Raw genomic sequence first — 14,232 nt, 5'->3', positions numbered from 1 at the left:
TCTAAACCCGTCTGTAGAACCATGTGGTCTACTCACGCTCCACTACTCTCTAAACCCGTCTGTAGAACCCTGTGGTCTACTCACGTTCCACTACTCTCTAAACCCGTCTGTAGAACCCTGTGGTCTACTCACGTTCCACTACTCTCTAAACCCGTCTGTAGAACCCTGTGGTCTACTCACGCTCCACTACTCTCTAAACCCGTCTGTAGAACCCTGTGGTCTACTCACGTTCCACTACTCTCTAAACCCGTCTGTAGAACCCTGTGGTCTACTCACGCCCGACTACTCTCTAAACCCGTCTGTAGAACCCTGTGGTCTACTCACGTTCCACTACTCTCTAAACCCGTCTGTAGAACCCTGTGGTCTACTCACGCTCCACTACTCTCTAAACCCGTCTGTAGAACCCTGTGGTCTACTCACGCCCCACTACTCTCTAAACCCGTCTGTAGAACCCTGTGGTCTACTCACGCTCCACTACTCTCTAAACCCGTCTGTAGAACCCTGTGGTCTACTCACGCCCCACTACTCTCTAAACCCGTCTGTAGAACCCTGTGGTCTACTCACGCTCCACTACTCTCTAAACCCGTCTGTAGAACCCTGTGGTCTACTCACGTTCCACTACTCTCTAAACCCGTCTGTAGAACCCTGTGGTCTACTCACGTTCCACTACTCTGTTTTAACCTCTGTCTTTCCTCTCAACTCACTGCACTTTCCTGTGGTGGGGACGCGTCACAGTGGAGAGAGGTGAGACATCTGTGTGTGTGTGTGTGTGTGTGTGTGTGTGTGTGTGTGTGTGTGTGTGTGTGTGTGTGTGTGTGTGTGTGTGTGTGTGTGTGTGTGTGTGTGTCACAAAGAGGACACAGGCATCTCTGATTGCAGCACACATAGGAATATAAGTATTACTTACTAAAATGAGAAAAAAAATCCAGAAAATCACATTGTAGGATTTTTAATGAATTTATTTGCAAATTATGGTGGAAATAAGTATTTGGTCAATAACAAAAGTTTATCTCAATACTTTGTTATATACCCTTTGTTGGCAATGACAGAGGTCAAACGTTTTCTGTAAGTCTTCACAAGGTTTTCACACACTGTTGCTGGTATTTTGGCCCATTCCTCCATGCAGATCTCCTCTAGAGCAGTGATGTTTTGGGGCTGTTGCTGGGAAACAAGGACTTTCAACTCCCTCCAAAGATTTTCTATGGGGTTGAGATCTGGAGACTGGCTAGGCCACTCCAGGACCTTGAAATGCTTCTTACGAAGCCACTCCTTCGTTGCCCGGGCGGTGTGTTTGGGATCATTGTCATGCTGAAAGACCCAGCCACGTTTCATCTTCAATGCCCTTGCTGATGGAAGGAGGTTTTCACTCAAAATCTCACGATACATGGCCAGATTCATTTCCTTTACACGGATCAGTCGTCCTGGTCCCTTTGCAGAAAAACAGCCCCAAAGCATGATGTTTCCACCCCCATGCTTCACAGTAGGTATGGTGTTCTTTGGATGCAACTCAGCATTCTTTGTACTCCAAACACGACGAGTTGAGTTTTTCTTCTTCTGGATCATCCAAATGCTCTCTAGCAAACTTCAGACGGGCCTGGACATGTACTGGCTTAAGCAGGGGGACACGTCTGGCACTGCAGGATTTGAGTCCCTGGCGGCGTAGTATGTTACTGATGGTAGGCTTTGTTACTTTGGTCCCAGCTCTCTGCAGGTCATTCACTAGGTCCCCCCGTGTGGTTCTGGGATTTTTGCCCACCGTTCTTGTCATCATTTTGACCCCACGGGGTGAGATCTTGCGTGGAGCCCCAGATCGAGGGAGATTATCAGTGGTCTTGTATGTCTTTCATTTCCTAATATTTGCTCCCACAGTTGATTTCTTCAAACCAAGCTGCTTACCTATTGCAGATTCAGTCTTCCCAGCCTGGTGCAGGTCTAAGGTCTACAATTTTGTTTCTGGTGTCCTTTGACAGCTCTTTGGTCTTGGCCATAGTGGAATTTGGAGTGTGACTGTTTGAGGTTGTGGACAGGTGTCTTTTATACTGATAACAACTTCAAACAGGTGCCATTAATACAGGTAACGAGTGGAGGACAGAGGAGCCTCTTAAAGACGAAGTTACAGGTCTGTGAGAGACAGAAATCTTGCTTGTTTGTAGGTGACCAAATACTTATTTCCCACCATAATTTGAAAATAAATTCATTAAAAATCCTACAATGTGATTTTCTGGAGTTTTTTTTCTCATTTTGTCTGTCATAGTTGAAGTGTACCTATGATGAAAATTACAGGCCTCTCTCATCTTTTTAAGTGGGAGAACTTGCACAATTGGTGGCTGACTAAATACTTTTTTGCCCCACTGTAAGTGATGGTGTTACAGTAACTCAAGTGATGGTGTTACAGTAACTCAAGTGATGGTGTTACAGTAACTCAAGTGATGGTGTTACAGTAACTCAAGTGATGGTGTTACAGTAACTCAAGTGATGGTGTTACAGTAACTCAAGTGCCAAAGTTAACGTCTGCCTTTGCTTTGTCCTCAGCTGCTACCCCCTGGAAAAAAAATTCAGGTACAAATCACAAACTCCTTTTATGCTTTGTGTTTTTATCTGTTAAAACGGCAAACGTCTCTGCTAGCCAGTTAGCATTCAGTCAGCTTACTGGGTTTTTCCGTATCCTTTCAGAATTCGAGACTTCACAAGTTACAGAGAAGAAGAGGACAGTCTATCAGATGGCTTTGAGTAAGAGACTTCATATGCATGTACAGCATCAGGGGAATAGCCGGGCTTTATTTTTCACATATGAATAAATTCCCCTTCAGTGGGTGGATGTGTGGTGGAGTGTTTGTTGGTTTGATTTGACCCTCTCCCCTCACCCTTTCCCTCCTCCACTCTGTCACATCCTCTTCTCTAACCTCTATACCACTTGTTCTCTCTCACTCCGTCTCTCTCTCTCTCCGTCTCTCTCTCTCTCCGTCTGTCTCTCTCTCCGTCTGTCTCTCTCCGTCTGTCTCTCTCCGTCTCTCTCTCTCTCTCTCTCCGTCTCTCTCTCTCTCCATCTCTCTCTCACTCTCCGTCTCTCTCTCTTTCTCCGTCTCTCTCTCTCCGTCTGTCTTTCTCTCCGTCTGTCTTTCTCTCCGTCTGTCTCTCTCTCTCCATCCGTCTCTCTCTCTCTCCGTCTGTCTCTCTCTCCGTCTGTTCTCTCTCTTTCTCTTCATCTGTCTCTCTCCTTCTCCGTCTCTCTCTCTCTCTCCGTCTTTCTCTCTCTCCCCCCCCCTCTCTCTCTCTCTCTCTCTGTGTCTGTCCGTCTCTCTTCCTCTGTCTCTCTCTTCGTCTCTCGCTCTCTGTCTCTCTGTCTCTCTCTCTCTCTCTTCGTCTGTCTTTCTCCGTCTCTCTCTCTCTCTCTCTCTCTCTCTCTCTCTCTCTCTCTCTCTCTCTCCGTCTCTCTTTCTCCGTCTCTCTCTCTCTGTCTCTCTCTCCGTCTCTCTCACTCTACGTCTCTCTCTCTCTCTCTGTCTCTCTCTCTCTCCATCTCTCTCTCTCTCTCTTCGTCTGTCTTTCTCCGTCTCTCTCTCTCTACGTCTGTCTTTCTCCGTCTCTCTCTCTCTACGTCTGTCTTTCTCCGTCTCTCTCTCTCTCTCTCCGTCTGTCTCTCTCCGTCTGTCTCTCTCCGTCTGTCTTTCTCCGTCTCTCTCTCTCTGTCTCTCTGTCACTCTCTCTCCATATGTCCCTCTCTCTCTCTCTCTCTGTCTCTCTCTCTCCATCTGTCCCTCTCCGTCTCTCTCCGTCTCTCTCTCTCTCTCTCTCTCTCTCTCTCTCTCTCTGTCACTCTCTCTCCATCTGTCCATCTCTCCCTCTCTCTCTCTGTCTCTCTCTCTCCATCTCTCTCTCTCTCTCTGTCTCTCTCTCTCTCCGTCTCTCTCTCACTCTCCGTCTCTCTCTCTTTCTCCGTCTCTCTCTCTCCGTCTGTCTTTCTCTCCGTCTGTCTTTCTCTCCGTCTGTCTCTCTCTCTCCATCCGTCTCTCTCTCTCTCTCTCTCCGTCTGTCTCTCTCTCCGTCTGTCTCTCTCTCTTTCTCTTCATCTGTCTCTCTCCTTCTCCGTCTCTCTCTCTCTCTCCGTCTTTCTCTCTCCGCCCCCCCTCTCTCTCTCTCTCTCTCTGTGTCTGTCCGTCTCTCTTCCTCTGTCTCTCTCCCCATCGGTCCGTCTCTCTCTCTGTCTCTCTCTTCGTCTCTCGCTCTCTGTCTCTCTGTCTCTCTCTCTCTCTCTTCGTCTGTCTTACTCCGTCTCTCTCTCTCTCTCTCTCTCTCTCTTTCTCTCTCCGTCTCTCTTTCTCCGTCTCTCTCTCTCTCTCTCTCTTTCTCTCTCCGTCTCTCTTTCTCCGTCTCTCTCTCTCTCTCCATCTCTCTCCGTCTCTCTCTCTGTCTCTCTCTCCATCTGTCCCTCTCCGTCTCTCTCTGTCTGTCTCTCTCCGTCTGTCTCTCTCCGTCTGTCTCTCTCTGTCTTTCTCCGTCTGTCTTTCTCCGTCTCTCTCCGTCTGTCTTTCTCCGTCTCTCTCCGTCTGTCTCTCTCCGTCTTTCTCCGTCTGTCTTTCTCCGTCTCTCTCTCTCTACGTCTGTCTTTCTCCGTCTCTCTCTCTCTCCGTCTGTCTCTCTCCGTCTGTCTCTCTCCGTCTGTCTTTCTCCGTCTCTCTCTCTCTGTCTCTCTGTAACTCTCTCTCCATATGTCCCTCTCTCTCTCTCTCTCTGTCTCTCTCTCTCCATCTGTCCCTCTCCGTCTCTCTCCGTCTCTCTCTCTCTCTCTCTCTCTCTCTGTCACTCTCTCTCCATCTGTCCATCTCTCCCTCTCTCTCTCCGTCTCTCTCTCTTTCTCCGTCTCTCTCTCTCCGTCTGTCTTTCTCTCCGTCTGTCTTTCTCTCCGTCTGTCTCTCTCTCTCCATCCGTCTCTCTCTCTCTCTCTCTCCGTCTGTCTCTCTCTCCGTCTGTCTCTCTCTCTTTCTCTTCATCTGTCTCTCTCCTTCTCCGTCTCTCTCTCTCTCTCTCGTCTTTCTCTCTCCGCCCCCCCCCTCTCTCTCTCTCTCTCTCTGTGTCTGTCCGTCTCTCTTCCTCTGTCTCTCTCCCCATCGGTCCGTCTCTCTCTCTGTCTCTCTCTTCGTCTCTCGCTCTCTGTCTCTCTGTCTCTCTCTCTCTCTCTTCGTCTGTCTTTCTCCGTCTCTCTCTCTCTCTCTCTCTCTCTCTCTCTCTCTCTTTCTCTCTCCGTCTCTCTTTCTCCGTCTCTCTCTCTCTCTCTCTCTCTCTCTCTACTCTCTCTCTCTCTCCGTCTCTCTCTCTCTCGTCTCTCTCTCTCTCTCTGTCTCTCTCTCTCTCCATCTCTCTCTCTCTCTCTTCGTCTGTCTTTCTCCGTCTCTCTCTCTCTCTCTACGTCTGTCTTTCTCCGTCTCTCTCTCTCTACGTCTGTCTTTCTCCGTCTCTCTCTCTCCGTCTGTCTCTCTCCGTCTGTCTCTCTCCGTCTGTCTTTCTCCGTCTCTCTCTCTCTCTCTGTCTCTCTGTCACTCTCTCTCCATATGTCCCTCTCTCTCTCTCTCTGTCTCTCTCTCTCCATCTGTCCCTCTCCGTCTCTCTCCGTCTCTCTCTCTCTCTCTCTCTCTCTCTCTCTCTCTGTCACTCTCTCTCCATCTGTCCCTCTCTCTCTCTCTCTCCATCTGTCCCTCTCTGTCCCTCTCTCTCTCTGTCTCTCTCTCCATCTCTCTCTCTCTCTCTCCGTCTGTCTCTCTCCGTCTGTCTCTCTCCGTCTTTCTCCGTCTGTCTTTCTCTGTCTCTCTCTCTCTCTCCGTCTGTCTCTCTCCGTCTTTCTCTCTCTTTCCATCTGTCTCTCTCCGTCTGTCTCTCTCTCTCTGTCTGTCTCTCTCCGTCTCTCTCTCTCTCTCACTCTCCGTCTCTCTCTCTGTCTCTCGCTATCTGTCTCTCTCTCTCCGTCTGTCTCTCTCTCTTTCTCTTCATCTGTCTCTCTCTCTCCGTCTGTCTCTCTCTTTCTCTTCATCTGTCTCTCTCCTTCTCCGTCTCTCTCTCTCTCCGTCTTTCTCTCTCCGCCCCCCCACCCTCTCTCTCTCTGTGTCTGTCCGTCTCTCTTCCTCTGTCTCTCTCCCCATCGGTCCGTCTCGCTCTCTGTCTCTCTCTCTCTGTCTCTCTCTGTCTCCATCTCTCTGTCTCTCCATCTCTCTCTGTCTCTCGCTATCTGTCTCTCTCTCTCCGTCTCTCTCTCTCTCTCCGTCTCTCTCACTCTCCGTCTCTCTGTGTCTCTCTGTCTCTCTCTCTCTCTCTCTCGCTATCTGTCTCTCTCTCTCCGTCTCTCTCTCTCTCTCCGTCTCGCTTTCTCCGTCTCTCTCTCTCTCTCTCCGTCTCTCTCTCTCTCTCCATCTCCGTCTCTCTCACTCTCCGTCTCTCTCTGTCTCTCTCTCTCTCTGTGTCTCTCTGTCTCTCTCTCTCTGTCTCTCTCTCTCCGTCTCTCTCTCTCCCCGTCTCTCTTTCTCCGTCTCTCTCACTCCGTCTCTCTCACTCTATGTCTCTCTCACTCTCTCTGTCTCTCTCTCTCTCTCCGTCTCTCTCTCTCTCTCTCTCTCTTTCTCTCTCTCTCCGTCTCTCTCACTCTCTGTCTCTCTCCATCTCTCTCTCTTTCTCCCTGTCTCTCTCTCTCTCCATCTCTCCCTCTCCGTCTCTCTCTCTCTCTCCGTCTCTCTCTCTCTCTGTCTCTCTCTCCATCTGTCCCTCTCCGTCTCTCTCTGTCTGTCTCTCTCCGTCTGTCTCTCTCTGTCTTTCTCCGTCTGTCTCTCTCCGTCTGTCTTTCTCCGTCTCTCTCTCTCTCTCCGTCTGTCTCTCTCCGTCTTTCTCCGTCTGTCTTTCTCCGTCTCTCTCTCTCTCTCTGTCTCTCTCTCTCCAACTGTCCCTCTCTCTCTCTCTCTGTCTCTCTCTCTCCATCTGTCCCTCTCCGTCTCTCTCTCTCCGTCTGTCTCTCTCCGTCTTTCTCCGTCTCTCTCTCTCTCCGTCTGTCTCTCTCCGTCTGTCTCTCTCCGTCTTTCTCCGTCTCTCCGTCTGTCTCTCTCCGTCTCTCTCTCTCTCCGTCTGTCGCTCTCTGTCTCTCTCTCTTTCCATCTCTCTGTCTCCATCTCTCTGTCTCTCCATCTCTCTCTGTCTCTCGCTCTCGCTCTCTCCGTCTGTCTCTCTTTCTTTCTCTTCATCTGTCTCTCTCCCTCTCCGTCTCTCTCTCTCTCCGTCTTTCTCCCCCCCCCCTCTCTCTCTCTCTCTGTGTCTGTCCGTCTCTCTTCCTCTGTCTCTCTCTCCATCGGTCTGTCTCTCTCTCCGTCTCTCGCTCTCTGTCTCTCTCTCTTTCCATCTCTCTGTCTCCATCTCTCTGTCTCTCCATCTCGCTCTCTCTCTCTCTCTCTCTCTCCGTCTCTCTCTCTCACTCTACGTCTCTCTCACTCTCTCTGTCTCTCTCTCCGTCTCTCTCTCTCTCTCTCTCTCCGTCTCTCTCACTCTCTGTCTCTCTCCATCTCTCTCTCTTTCTCACTGTCTCTCTCTCTCCATCTCTCCCTCTCCGTCTCTCTCTCTCCGTCTCTCTCTCTCTCTCTCTCTCCATCTGTCCCTCTCCGTCTCTCTCCGTCTGTCTCTCTCCGTCTGTCTCTCTCCGTCTATCTCCGTCTGTCTTTCTCCGCCTCTCTCCGTCTGTCTTTCCCCGTCTCTCTCTGTCTCTCTCCGTCTTTCTCCGTCTGTCTTTCTCCGTCTCTCTCTCTCTCTCCGTCTGTCTTTCTCCGTCTCTCTGTCTCTCTCTCTCCAACTGTCCCTCTCTCTCTCTGTCTCTCTCTCTCCATCTGTCCCTCTCCGTCTCTCTCTCTCTCTCCGTCTCTCTCTCTCCGTCTTTCTCCGTCTCTCTCTCTCCGTCTGTCTCTCTCCGTCTGTCTCTCTCCGTCTGTCTCCGTCTCTCCGTCTGTCTCTCTCCGTCTCTCTCTTTCTCCGTCTGTCGCTCTCTGTCTCTCTCTCTCTGTCTCTCTCTTTCCATCTCTCTGTCTCCATCTCTCTGTCTCTCCATCTCTCTCTGTCTCTCGCTCTCGCTCTCTCCGTCTGTCTCTCTTTCTTTCTCTTCATCTGTCTCTCTCCCTCTCCGTCTCTCGCTCTCTCCATCTTTCTCCCCCCCTCTCTCTCTCTCTCCATCTCTCCCTCTCCGTCTCTCTCTCTGTCTCTCTCTCCATCTGTCCCTCTCCGTCTCTCTCTGTCTGTCTCTCTCCGTCTGTCTCTCTCCGTCTGTCTCTCTCTGTCTTTCTCCGTCTGTCTTTCTCCGTCTCTCTCCGTCTGTCTTTCTCCGTCTCTCTCCGTCTGTCTCTCTCCGTCTTTCTCCGTCTGTCTTTCTCCGTCTCTCTCTCTCTCTCCGTCTGTCTTTCTCCGTCTCTCTCTCTCTCTAATGTCTCTCTCTCTCCAACTGTCCCTCTCTCTCTCTCTGTCTCTCTCTCTCCATCTGTCCCTCTCCGTCTCTCTCTCTCTCTCTCTCCGTCTGTCTCTCTCCGTTTTTCTCTGTCTCTTTCTCCCATCTGTCTCTCTCCGTCTGTCTCCGTCTCTCCGTCTGTCTCTCTCCGTCTCTCTCTCTCCGTCTGTCGCTCTCTGTCTCTCTCTCTCTCTGTCTCTCTCTTTCCATCTCTCTGTCTCCATCTCTCTGTCTCTCCATCTCGCTCTCTCTCTCTCTCTCTGTCTCTCTCTCTGTCTCTCTCTGTCTCTCTCTCTCTCTCCGTCTGTCTCTCTCCGTCTTTCTCCGTCTCTCTCTCTCCGTCTGTCTCTCTCCGTCTGTCTCTCTCCGTCTGTCTCCGTCTCTCCGTCTGTCTCTCTCCGTCTCTCTCTTTCTCCGTCTGTCGCTCTCTGTCTCTCTCTCTCTGTCTCTCTCTTTCCATCTCTCTGTCTCCATCTCTCTGTCTCTCCATCTCTCTCTGTCTCTCGCTCTCGCTCTCTCCGTCTGTCTCTCTTTCTTTCTCTTCATCTGTCTCTCTCCCTCTCCGTCTCTCGCTCTCTCCATCTTTCTCCCCCCCTCTCTCTCTCTCTCCATCTCTCCCTCTCCGTCTCTCTCTCTGTCTCTCTCTCCATCTGTCCCTCTCCGTCTCTCTCTGTCTGTCTCTCTCCGTCTGTCTCTCTCCGTCTGTCTCTCTCTGTCTTTCTCCGTCTGTCTTTCTCCGTCTCTCTCCGTCTGTCTTTCTCCGTCTCTCTCCGTCTGTCTCTCTCCGTCTTTCTCCGTCTGTCTTTCTCCGTCTCTCTCTCTCTCTCCGTCTGTCTTTCTCCGTCTCTCTCTCTCTCTAATGTCTCTCTCTCTCCAACTGTCCCTCTCTCTCTCTCTGTCTCTCTCTCTCCATCTGTCCCTCTCCGTCTCTCTCTCTCTCTCTCTCCGTCTGTCTCTCTCCGTCTTTCTCCGTCTCTCTCTCTCTCTCCATCTGTCTCTCTCCGTCTGTCTCCGTCTCTCCGTCTGTCTCTCTCCGTCTCTCTCTCTCCGTCTGTCGCTCTCTGTCTCTCTCTCTCTCTGTCTCTCTCTTTCCATCTCTCTGTCTCCATCTCTCTGTCTCTCCATCTCGCTCTCTCTCTCTCTCTCTGTCTCTCTCTCTGTCTCTCTCCGTCTCTCTCTCTCCGTCTTTCTCCATCTCTCTCTCTTTCTCACTGTCTCTCAGATAAGCTAGATGAGATCCTGGCAGCAGCTCAGCAGACAATCAGCACCAATGAGGGGCAAGGGACGCGGGGTCAGGGGGCAAGGAGAGACAGGAGCCGGGGCTCCTTTTACGCCAATGAGGTGTGTGTGTCGGCATTGCGTGTGTGCTGGCGTGCGTGTGTGTGTGTGCTGGCGCTCGTGTTCACTAGTGAGATCACCTGTCATGAGGTTGAGAGAAACAGTTTGTCCTGTAGTGTTCCTATGGTAACATCCACATCTTTAGGAGATGCTACACAATGTCATTCAGTGGGTTAGTTTGATGCAGCACCCATACAAATAAGATTGATTTGACTGCCTAAGCTACTATACTACTAGATATGAACTATTTTACAAGTAACTCTTTCATGAATAGTGAAGCTATTTTATTCACTTACAGTACCACAGTCTGCAAAGTTTATTCTGTTATATAAGTTCTGTCCTTTCTGAACATTGTCCTCTGCTCCCTCTTCCCTCTCTTGCTGTGCAGCCAAATTACGACCAATCAGAAATGGGGATGACCGGGCTGGGCTATGACCGCGCCCAGTTCACATCAGGCCACGCCCCTCCACACGGTATGCTGCGACAGAAATCCATCGGTGAGGCTGTCTGTCTGGCAGGCCCTCTGGCCGGCCTGTCCGTCTGTCTGTCCTCTAGACTCTTAAAGGCCTGTGCTGTAACACTGTCTGCAGCTGTAGCATACCATGTGCTTCTAGTCTGCCTGTTCTGTCTCTGTCCTGGTTCATGTTGTAGTATGCTTCTGCTGTGGAGAATAGCAGTTTACACGTGTTGTATTGTACTAAAATGTTTGTAGGCTGATACACTGTTTCTAGGAGCTTTTCATCACAGAAGCTGGAACTGTGGTTGAATGTGACACAGCTAAAGACGATGGACTTCTCCTGTGACTCGCCAAGTAAAAGGCAGTATAACATCTCACCCTGTTGGCAAATGACCGTTGCTGTACTTTTACCAGTATATACAGAATGATATTGTTGGTCATCATCTCTGCTAGAGGACAGACAGGCTTACAGATGAATGAGAGGACCGCCTGACAATTAGACAGACAGGCTTACAGATGAATGAGAGGACCGCCTGACAATTAGACAGACAGGCTTACAGATGAATGAGAGGACCGCCTGACAATTAGACAGACAGGCTTACAGATGAATGAGAGGACCGCCTGACAATTAGACAGACAGCCTTACAGATGAATGAGAGGACCGCCTGACAATTAGACAGACAGACTTACAGATGAATGAGAGGACCGCCTGACAATTAGACAGACAGACTTACAGATGAATGAGAGGACCGCCTGACAATTAGACAGACAGACTTACAGATGAATGAGAGGACCGCCTGACAATTAGACAGACAGACTTACAGATGAATGAGAGGACCGCCTGACAATTAGACAGACAGACTTACAGATGAATGAGAGGACCGCCTGACAATTAGACAGACAGACTTACAGATGAATGAGAGGACCGCCTGACAATTAGACAGACAGACTTACAGATGAATGAGAGGACCGCCTGACAATTAGACAGACAGACTTACAGATGAATGAGAGGACCGCCTGACAATTAGACAGACAGACTTACAGATGAATGAGAGGACCGCCTGACAATTAGACAGACAGACTTACAGATGAATGAGAGGACCGCCTGACAATTAGACAGACAGACTTACAGATGAATGAGAGGACCGCCTGACAATTAGACAGACAGACTTACAGATGAATGAGAGGACCGCCTGACAATTAGACAGACAGACTTACAGATGAATGAGAGGACCGCCTGACAATTAGACAGACAGACTTACAGATGAATGAGAGGACCGCCTGACAATTAGACAGACAGACTTACAGATGAATGAGAGGACCGCCTGACAATTAGACAGACAGGCAGTTACAGAGACAGACAGACAGACAGCCTCCCACATTAATAATCTGTTCTTTTGTTCAGCAGTATTTTCTCTGTACCATCCCTCTACCCCGTCTCTCTCCCATCTGATCACTCTGCTCTGTGTCTATCCTCCATCCCTCTACCCCGTCTCTCTCCCATCTGATCACTCTGCTCTGTGTCTATCCTCCATCCCTCTACCCCGTCTCTCTCCCATCTGATCACTCTGCTCTGTGTCTATCCTCCATCCCTCTACCCCGTCTCTCACCCATCTGATCACTCTGCTCTGTGTCTATCCTCCATCCCTCTACCCCGTCTCTCTCCCATCTGATCACTCTGCTCTGTGTCTATCCTCCATCCCTCTACCCCGTCTCTCACCCATCTGATCACTCTGCTCTGTGTCTATCCTCCATCCCTCTACCCCGTCTCTCTCCCATCTGATCACTCTGCTCTGTGTCTATCCTCCATCCCTCTACCCCGTCTCTCTCCCATCTGATCACTCTGCTCTGTGTCTATCCTCCATCCCTCTACCCCGTCTCTCACCCATCTGATCACTCTGCTCTGTGTCTATCCTCCATCCCTCTACCCCGTCTCTCTCCCATCTGATCACTCTGCTCTGTGTCTATCCTCCATCCCTCTACCCCGTCTCTCACCCATCTGATCACTCTGCTCTGTGTCTATCCTCCATCCCTCTACCCCGTCTCTCTCCCATCTGATCACTCTGCTCTGTGTCTATCCTCCATCCCTCTACCCCGTCTCTCTCCCATCTGATCACTCTGCTCTGTGTCTATCCTCCATCCCTCTACCCCGTCTCTCTCCCATCTGATCACTCTGCTCTGTGTCTATCCTCCATCCCTCTACCCCGTCTCTCTCCCATCTGATCACTCTGCTCTGTGTCTATCCTCCATCCCTCTACCCCGTCTCTCTCCCATCTGATCACTCTGCTCTGTGTCTATCCTCCATCCCTCTACCCCGTCTCTCTCCCATCTGATCACTCTGCTCTGTGTCTATCCTCCATCCCTCTACCCCGTCTCTCTCCCATCTGATCACTCTGCTCTGTGTCTATCCTCCATCCCTCTACCCCGTCTCTCTCCCATCTGATCACTCTGCTCTGTGTCTATCCTCCATCCCTCTACCCCGTCTCTCTCCCATCTGATCACTCTGCTCTGTGTCTATCCTCCATCCCTCTACCCCGTCTCTCTCCCATCTGATCACTCTGCTCTGTGTCTATCCTCCATCCCTCTACCCCGTCTCTCTCCCATCTGTTCACTCTGCTCTGTGTCTATCCTCCATCCCTCTACCCCGTCTCTCTCCCATCTGATCACTCTGCTCTGTGTCTATCCTCCATCCCTCTACCCCGTCTCTCTCCCATCTGATCACTCTGCTCTGTGTCTATCCTCCATCCCTCTACCCCGTCTCTCTCCCATCTGATCACTCTGCTCTGTGTCTATCCTCCATCCCTCTACCCCGTCTCTCTCCCATCTGTTCACTCTGCTCTGTGTCTATCCTCCATCCCTATACCTCAGTCTCTCTCCCATCTGATCACTCTGCTCTGTGTCTATCCTCCATCCCTCTACCCCGTCTCTCTCCCATCTGATCACTCTGCTCTGTGTCTATCCTCCATCCCTATACCTCAGTCTCTCTCCCATCTGATCACTCTGCTCTGTGTATATCCTCCATCCCTATACCTCAGTCTCTCTCCCATCTGATCACTCTGCTCTGTGTCTATCCTCCATCCCTATACCTCAGTCTCTCTCCCATCTGATCACTCTGCTCTGTGTCTATCCTCCATCCCTATACCTCAGTCTCTCTCCCATCTGATCACTCTGCTCTGTGTCTATCCTCCATCCCTATACCTCAGTCTCTCTCCCATCTGATCACTCTGCTCTGTGTCTATCCTCCATCCCTATACCTCAGTCTCTCACCCATCTGATCACTCTGCTCTGTGTCTATCCTCCACCCCTATACCTCAGTCCCTCACCCATCTGATCACTCTGCTCTGTGTCTATCCTCCATCCCTATACATCAGTCCCTCACCCATCTGATCACTCTGCTCTGTGTCTATCCTCCATCCCTATACCTCAGTCTCTCACCCATCTGATCACTCTGCTCTGTGTCTATCCTCCATCCCTATACCTCAGTCTCTCTCCCATCTGATCACTCTGCTCTGTGTCTATCCTCCATCCCTATACCTCAGTCTCTCACCCATCTGATCACTCTGCTCTGTGTCTATCCTCCATCCCTATACCCCAGTCTCTCACCCATCTGATCACTCTGCTCTGTGTCTATCCTCCATCCCTATACCTCAGTCTCTCACCCATCTGATCACTCTGCTCTGTGTCTATCCTCCATCCCTATACCTCAGTCTCTCACCCATCTGATCACTCTGCTCTGTGTCTATCCTCCATCCCTATACCTCAGTCCCTCACCCATCTGATCACTCTGCTCTGTGTCTATCCTCCATCCCTATACCTCAGTCTCTCTCCCATCTGATCACTCTGCTCTGTGTCTATCCTCCATCCCTATACCTCAGTCTCTCACCCATCTGATCACTCTGCTCTGTGTCTATCCTCCATCCCTCTACCCCGTCTCTCACCCATCTGATCACTCTGCTCTGTGTCTATCCTCCATCCC

At 50.6% G+C, this 14,232-nt stretch overlaps 1 pseudogene; it reads left to right on the top strand.

Moving 5' to 3' along the window:
* LOC135564864 (SH3 and multiple ankyrin repeat domains protein 1-like) overlaps positions 1 to 14,232 on the top strand; it is a 58,574-nt pseudogene that overhangs the window by 27,362 nt on the left and 16,980 nt on the right.

The sequence above is a fragment of the Oncorhynchus nerka genome, linkage group LG26 (assembly GCF_034236695.1).
Source record: "Oncorhynchus nerka isolate Pitt River linkage group LG26, Oner_Uvic_2.0, whole genome shotgun sequence".
Classification (NCBI taxonomy): domain Eukaryota; kingdom Metazoa; phylum Chordata; class Actinopteri; order Salmoniformes; family Salmonidae; genus Oncorhynchus; species Oncorhynchus nerka.
The sequence above is the reverse complement of the archived record's forward strand: the minus strand, read 5'-3'. Positions and strand labels throughout refer to the sequence as shown.